Source organism: Lactuca sativa, chromosome 3, assembly GCF_002870075.4.
Source record: "Lactuca sativa cultivar Salinas chromosome 3, Lsat_Salinas_v11, whole genome shotgun sequence".
NCBI lineage: Eukaryota > Viridiplantae > Streptophyta > Magnoliopsida > Asterales > Asteraceae > Lactuca > Lactuca sativa.
Genome location: NC_056625.2, coordinates 316,112,410 through 316,120,853, shown reverse-complemented (window position 1 = coordinate 316,120,853; position 8,444 = coordinate 316,112,410).

Here is an 8,444-nt window from a genome sequence, read left to right as displayed (position 1 = left end):
ACTTAAGGGTACCAAGTAATTTGCATGGTTACTTCACACCTTGTTTTGTGATCCTCGGCATCCCAGTCACAAAACCTGAAGGGCACACTCGAGATTGAAACATGCCATTGAACAGTTCAATGAATCTCAATAGATCTAGGATTTTCAAAACCAATTAAAACCTAATAATACATTTCCTTTATCTTGGTGGAAATCGGTGAATCATCATTCACCTACCTTTAAATATTTTATAGCTTGGATTACGGCATCCCTCTTCTAAGTTATAAAATAGTTTGTTGGGTCCTAGCCTTAATATTTCATATTGGGTGTTATATTAAGGACTTAAGATCAATTATCTTGAATATCTCCCAAAAGATGTCTGGTTTAGACATTTACGATCTTCCCAAATCTCTTGAAACAAGCTTTCCTAAGTGAAGATGATGTCCCATGGAAATCATACTTCTTTCACCTCCTCCAATTATTCTCCCTAACCCACAAGTTTTTGAAAATTTTAAGGTCGCTCAAGCCCTATTGGCAAGCAAAGGTCTATGTGTGATCACATCTTGGAGATGTAGTCACATGTTGACAAGCCGGGAGATTTGGGTGTTAAAGTGTTGAGAAAGTTGGTGCCTCAACTACTTTCTATGTCACATAGTGAGTTCCTTTGGGACTCCTATGAAACAGACTATGACAAGACCCTTAATGATCTTATCTATTTGCTAAGATCAACTTCCTAAAACTTGTGGACATTGACAATAATGACATTGGATATCCAGTAAAGCTCTCTCTTTCCAATGGAAAGGGATCGGCCATAGTCAACTCGGTTGACCAAATGGTAAAGAGAGAGGCGAAGTCTGAGATAGTCCTATTATCAAGGGTCCATAGGTAACTATTGCCAAAGGAAGGGGCATTGGTTGCGAAGCTGCCAAATTTACCAAAGGATGTTAAATTCAATAAGTTTGGCTCTACTTCAGGTAAAGTCCATTGTCTAACTCTATTAAGTGCATGCTGATTCTGATCGCGAAGATGGATTTCAATCGCATGGTTCGGTGATTAGAATTTTGGGCTATTACTTAAGAGTTATGATATTTATATTGCTTAGGAATAGATAACAACAAGGTTTTCATATGGATTGTAAGGATAAGTTTTCCGCAAAGTTTTAAAATAAAAGAAAAAGGTTTTGATTTTATTTATTTTAAGTATCCTTACAATGGCATTTGTGAAAAGTTGTTGCTTATAAGATTCCACTGATCGCAATACTGGAAAGTGAATTTGATTCTTTCATTTGTTGTAGTGTTTAAATTTACCAAATAAGGAAAGATTCTCATCACCCAAAGTTTCAGTTGGATAGAAACTTGGAATCATGCAAGTTGTATAGCATGATGAATGAGAACTTTCAAGCATTGAAAAAAATTAAGACTAACTAGTTGTTCACATAGATGTGTGAGTCAAGTGAAGGACTAGGGGGTCAAGTACACATTCTTGTGCACTGGTCAAGTCCAACACAAAAGATCGATAAGACTATTCGTCATGGTTTACTAAAGCTCAGTAAATATGATTATACTTACAAGCTTAAGTGTAACTCTGAGACATTGGAAAAGGTTCCAATGTATGGCAGAGCAAATAAGAAGAATTAAATTAGGCAGAAGGTTAAAAGTTTCTCAAATCTGAAAAGATGGGAGAGTACTTTAGTATCAGTTTTGTGATCATCTTAATGATTAAGAAACTATAGCATAATTAGTTCTATAAGGAAATCTTAGTGCATTCTTATGACTAAGAAGAGGAATCTTGAATTGTTGAAATGGTTAAATCAAGAAGATGAGTCATACTTCGTTCCAATACAACTCTTAGAGTCATACTCCAAAATTGTAATTTGAGTGACATGTCTTAAAGAAGGTTTAAAACACTTGTAAAATGTAAGAGTAAAAGTTTCCTACTCTTGTACATTTGAATTTGGTAAGTTGTGATGTTTTGGATAAAACAAAGACCAACTAAGGCCAATTATGTGAAGTGTTTGTCTTGATTAGAATCCGCACTATCTCTTGGATGTTTGACAAGGGATTCTTATAGGTCAAGAGGACAGTGGGAGTCTTAAAGGTCTTGAAAGTCTCAAGAACTAATAAAGAATAAAACCTGAAGTTCTTCACTAGCACACGACTTGAGGTTTATAACCTATCATGTTGACATATTTTGTGCCCATTCCAGTTAAAGTTGGCTTTGCATATGAGTTTTAAGAGTTCTCAATTGGTTGCACAACAACTTGGAAGCAATGGCAGGCCCTTGAGCTGCCAGGTGGCAAGAAATTAAGATTGAGTTCAATCCATATGAGTTTGGATTTGTCATTATCCTTGTCTTGTGATTATGGTTTTGAAAAATTCATATGGGTAGGAACTCATGCACCATAAAAATCTAAGTGTCATAAGGTTTCTCTCTGATTCATGAAAATGATGGTGAGGAAACACTTTCACTAAGTAGATTTTAGCTAGATAGCAATTGCGATATTTGCATTCTCAAAGCCGTTAGTGGAGCGTGTGTGGTTAACCGGCACACTAACCTGGACTTGTGAGAAGTAGCAAAAAGGTCCAACCATTATGATTACGGCATCCCTCTTCATAATTGTTTAGACACACAAGTGTGCTATCTAAGGGAAGGTGTATGATTTTGATAAAGTTTTATGAAAACAATCTAGTATCAGAAATTTAAACTTTGGTAAGAAAGTCAGTTGATTTATGAGTACATGTCAAAGCTAGTGGGAGCATAAGTGTCATGATAATAATCATCATGTTAGTGGGAGCATGATAATTATGATAAGTATTACAAGTTAGCAATGTTAATTATAGAAAACAAAAGTTTCAATTGGGAAAGAGTTGTTTTGCTATAATTAAGGGAGAGGAAATTATACTTCATCTCAAATCTAAAAGCTTAGATTGAGGTTTTAATCGTATTTAGTCAAGGATATATATATATATATATATATATATATATATATATATATATATATATATATATATATATATATATATATATATATATGAATTTCATGTTGGAATGGCTCAACATAAGAAAATTCTGTATATGGGTCCATTATTTGCGTTCTAAAATTCAATTATGATTACGGCATCCTTTTTCATAATCTGAATTATGAGAACTTGGCAAATAGAAATGGAAATGTTATAACAAAAGATTGGTTTAGTCTTTATGTGAGACATCATGAATCGTGTCCCATATGCTTCGGATATAGGATCGATTACATGTGTTATATTCATCCTTTCTAAATTTTTCCAAATGCCTAGGGCATTAATAAGGGAAAAGGTCTAGAATTGGATATGACTAAAAAAGATTAATCAATTGTTGAGGATAATCTAAGGTTTACCAAAGATTGGGTGCTCAAGGACAGTTGAAAGTATAGTGATAATTCTGGAAGGACCATATTGACATAATCTGTAAGGAGGCAACTCTTGTTCAGAAGTGATAGTCAAAATGATTCTGGAAATGTTTCAAAGTTAGAATTTTCAATCTATGTAAGATTAAGGAAAGTTAATGCAAGAAGGATGTTTCCAAGGAGTTGATCTCCTTTGGAATACTTTGTAATGTTTGTTGTCAAGTCCTTGTGACTTTGTGCATAATCATTACAAGAGGATCAATACATATAAGTTTAGAATCTAACAGATTTCAGTAAATCGCATGAATTTGGAATTTTTGCATTTGCAGTAAGGATTTGGGACTGTGAAAAGAGGATCATTGGAGTTATGTTCAATTGATCTATTTCATAAAGTAAAGATCATAGACAAACATAGTATGCATACTTGGTGTATAACATGACTAGTGTTTAGAAAACATAGTGTACATGCTTGGAGCATGGGACGGCTATTGTTTTAAATTCAAGAATAAAGTTGATAGCTGAAACAGTATACAATGAATAATGTGTAATCATATGGTGATAACTAAAAGGTGTTTTATTTATGTTCATAGGTTTTGATACCATATTGGATTCAATTATTCTTGTGTTTCATTTTGCATGTTTTGACTTCCAGAATAAACTAGGTTATTCTTCCGGAATGACTAAGTTATTCAAACCATCCACAGTCGGTCATATGTTGGAAGTAGATATGAATCAAGATTGTCATCGGTTGGCTTGTAGAGGTCTAAGATGTTGGACAAAGGGCTACAACACTCATGTGTGCTCATAAGTTTTGAGTATTGGATTCAACCCGCGCTCATTGGAATCACTTCATGGATTTTATCACGAGTGATCATGAGACGATAATATCTTATATTCTTCAAACATAGAGATATGAGTTGTTACTATGAGCTGGTTGTATATTGATTGCACGAAAACGCATTCGGTAACTCGGTATTATAAAACGTGCCTTTGTGTATGATTCAACAAGTAGTAGAACAAGCCATACGAGTCGAAGTTTAACCATTCCTTTTACCTTCGGGATAAAAGTGATATCTTTGGGCCCCTCGATGATTTGATGATGACAAATGGAAGTGCTCGACCGGGCCAAGACTGATTTGATTTGTTCAATTAGTCAGTCGTCATAAATCGGAAATCGGGAAACAACAAATGGACAGAGAGAATGATTACAATCCAAGTGGGAGACTGTTGGATTAATGTCTAAGTCCATAACTATAATTGGTAAGACTTGACCCGACCCGGCATGGTCCATTTGGGTTGCATGGCATCATGCATTTTGATAGACTAAAATGAGAGAAATAACACTTAAGGTTTGTTAATATATTATAAGTTCTAATATATTAATAAGGTTATTTAATTAGTATTGATCAAGAATTAATTTGGAATTAATTAAGTGATCAAAAGGAGACTAATTAAATATATGGGTTGATTGTGTAAATCATTCATTCTTATATATGTGGGCTTGTGATCCAATATTCCTTATGTTGGACTAAGTCCATGGGGTGACCCATGGATGCTCCATGGAGGTTAAAATCCATGGAGCATAAGGAATGGGTAAAGTCATGAGTTACATGGTGTAACCCTAATAGCCACCATATAAAAGAATCCCATGGCTCAAGAAATCATGCACTATCTATGAGTGTGAGGGCTAGACGATTTCAAGGAGTGTTCAAGTTTGTCTCAAGTTATTCCAAGTGTATTTGGTGTTGTGTGAACCATTTGAGGTGTCACACTTAGGGCACTAGGCAATCAAGCTTCATGAAGATTTTCTACATCAAATAGGTATGTATTCTATCTTGTTATATTCATTGTTTTGTATGCTAGATTAGGATAATACCTTGGAAGCTCATATTTGCATGTATAATAGAGAAAACATAGATCCAAGGTATTTAGGGTTGCATGTACACTTAGTAGTGTTAGAATGCTCAAAGCCCAACAGATAAAGAATCCGCACTATCTCTTGAATATTTGGCAAGATAGCCTTATATGTCAAAAGGACAGTGGGAGTCTTAAATTATCCTGGAAGAATTTCAAGATCTAATCAAGAATAAAAGCCTGTAGTTTGACACTAGCACACGAAGTGAGGTTTATAACCTATCGTGTTGACATATTCCTACTTCTGTGCCCATTCCAGTGAAAGTTGGCTTTCAATATGAGTTCTGAGAGTTCTCAATTGGTTGCATAAAAACTTGGAAGCAACGACAGTCCCTTGTACTGTTAGGTGGCAAGAAGTTAAGACTGCACAAGCTCAATCCATATGAGTTTGGATTTGTCATTAACCGTGTCTTGTGATTATGGTTTTGACAAATTCACATGGATAGGAACACATACACCATAAAATCTAAGTGTCATGAGGTTTCTCTCTGATTCATGAAAATGATGGTGAGGAAACGCTTTCACTAAGTAGATTTTAGGTAGATGGCAAGTGTGATATTTGCATTCTCAAAGTCGTTAGTGGAGCGTGTGTGGTTAACCGACACACTAACATGGACTTGTGAGGAATGGTAAAACGTCTAAACAATTGAGAATATGATTACGACATCCTTTTTCATAGTTCTGACATTGTTTAGACACACATGTGAGTTATCTAAGGAAAGGTGTGTGGTATTGATAAAGTTTTATCAAAGCATCTCGTATCAGAAGTCTGAACTTTGGTAAGAAAGTCAATAAAGTATTGAGTTCTAGAAGTCCATCTGATTTCTAAGTACATGTCAAAGCTAGTGGGAGCATGAGTGTATTGCTAATAATCATCATGTTAGTGGGAGCATGATAATTATGATAAAGGTTGCAAGTTAGTAATGTTAATTATAGAAAACAAAAGTTTCAATTAGTGGAGTTCCAGGGGTTGAAAAGTTGTTTTGCTATAATTAAGGGAGATGAAATTATACTTCATTTCAATTCTAAAAGCTTAGATTGAGATTTTAATCATCTTTAGTCAAGGATATATATGAATTTTGTATTGAAATGATCAACATTAGGAAATTCTATATATGGGTCTATTATTTGCGTTCTAAAATTCGATTATGATTACGGCATCGCTTTTCATAATTTGAATTATGAGAACTTGGCAAATAGAAATATCGTAGCAAAAGGACTAGTCTAGTATCATGTCTTTATCTGAGACATCATGAATCATTTCCCATATGCTTCGGATATAGGATCGATTGCACGTGCTATTATATTCATCCTTTCTAAAATTTTCCAAATGCATGGGGCATTAAGAAGGTAAAAGGTCTAGAATTGGATATGACTAAAAGGATTAAGCAATTGTCGAGGAGAATCTAAGGTTTACCAAAGATTGGTTGCTCAGGGACAGTTGGAAGTATAGTGTTAATTTTGGAAGGACCATATTGACATATTCTTAAAAGAGGCAAATCTTGTTCAAGAGTAATAGTCAAAAGGGAAATATGAAAATGTTCGCATAGGTGGAAGTTATTCATTAAATCTATATGAGATTAGGAAACTTAATGCAAGAAGAATGTTCAAAGGCAATGAACTTTGAATATGAGACTTCGGTTCCATAGAGTTGGTCTCCATTGGAATACTGTGTAATGTATGTTGACAAGTTTTTGTGACTTTGTGCATAATCATTACAAGAGGACCAATGCATATAAGTTTAGAATCTAACAGATTTAGGTAAATGGCAAGAATTTGGAATTCTTGCATCTGCAGTAAGGAATTGGGAGTGTGAAATCAGAATCATTGGAATTATGTTCAATAGATCTATTTCACAAAGTAAAGATCATAGACAAACTTAGTATGCATACTTGGTTTATGGCATGACTAGTGTTTAGAAAAACATAGTGTACATGCTTGGAGCATGGGACAACTATTGTTTTAATTCAAGTATAAAGTTGATAGTTTGAAATAGTATGCAATTAATGATGGGTAATCAATATGGTGATAAATAAAAGATGTTTTATTTATATTCATAAGTTCTAAGACCATATTGGATTCGATTATTTTTGTGTTTCACTTTCCATGTTTTGACTTCCAGAATAACTAGGTCGTTCTTCCTTATTGACAAAGTTATTCAAACTATCCACAGTCGGTCTATGTTGGAAGTAGATATGAATCAAGACTGTAATGGCTTGGCTTGTAGAGGTCTAAGATGTTGGACAAAGTGGTGCTACAACACTCATGAGTGCTCATAAGTTTAGAGTATTGAATTAAACCCACGCTCATTAGAATCACTTCATGGATTTTATGACGAGTGATCATGAGACGATAATATCTTATATTCTTCAAACCTAGAGATATGAGTTCTTACTATGAGTTGGTTATACATTGATTGCACGAAACCGCATTGGTAACTCGATGTTATAAAATGTGCCTTTGTGTATGATTCAACAAGTATTAGAACAAGACATATGAGTCGAAGTTTATCCATTCCTTTTACCTTCGGGATAAAAGCGATATCTGTGGGCCCCTTGATGATTTAGTGATGACACCCCGAAGTGCTTGGCCAAGCCAGGACTAATGTGATTTGTTCAATTAGTCGGTCATCATAAATCAGAAATCGGGAAACAACAAATGGACAGAGAGAATGATTTATAATCCATGTCTCAATTCTTATGATATCTGGAATGGAGGAATATATGATCCCTTATCTTATGGACAAGTCATTGACAAAGGTCAGAGTTCATCGACAAGGTCAGAGTTCGACAGCGGCTTTTGAGAGCTACGATTGCCAGTTGGTTTTTGAAGTGATACGCAATAATAATTTTAGACTTATCCAAGTAGGATACTATTGGATTAGTGTCTAAGTCCATAACTATAATTGGTATGTACTTGACCAACTCGGCATGGTCCATTTGGGTTGCATGGCATCGGAACATTTGGATACACCGTTTGTGAGAAGAGGACATTTGTGACATATTAATATATTATAAGTTCTCATATATTAATATGAAATCATGTTATTTAATTAGTATTGATCAAGAATTAATTTGGACTTAATTTAGTGATCAAAAGAGACTAATTAAATATATGGGGATTGATTGTGTAAATCATTCATTCTTATATATGCGGGCTTATGATCCAT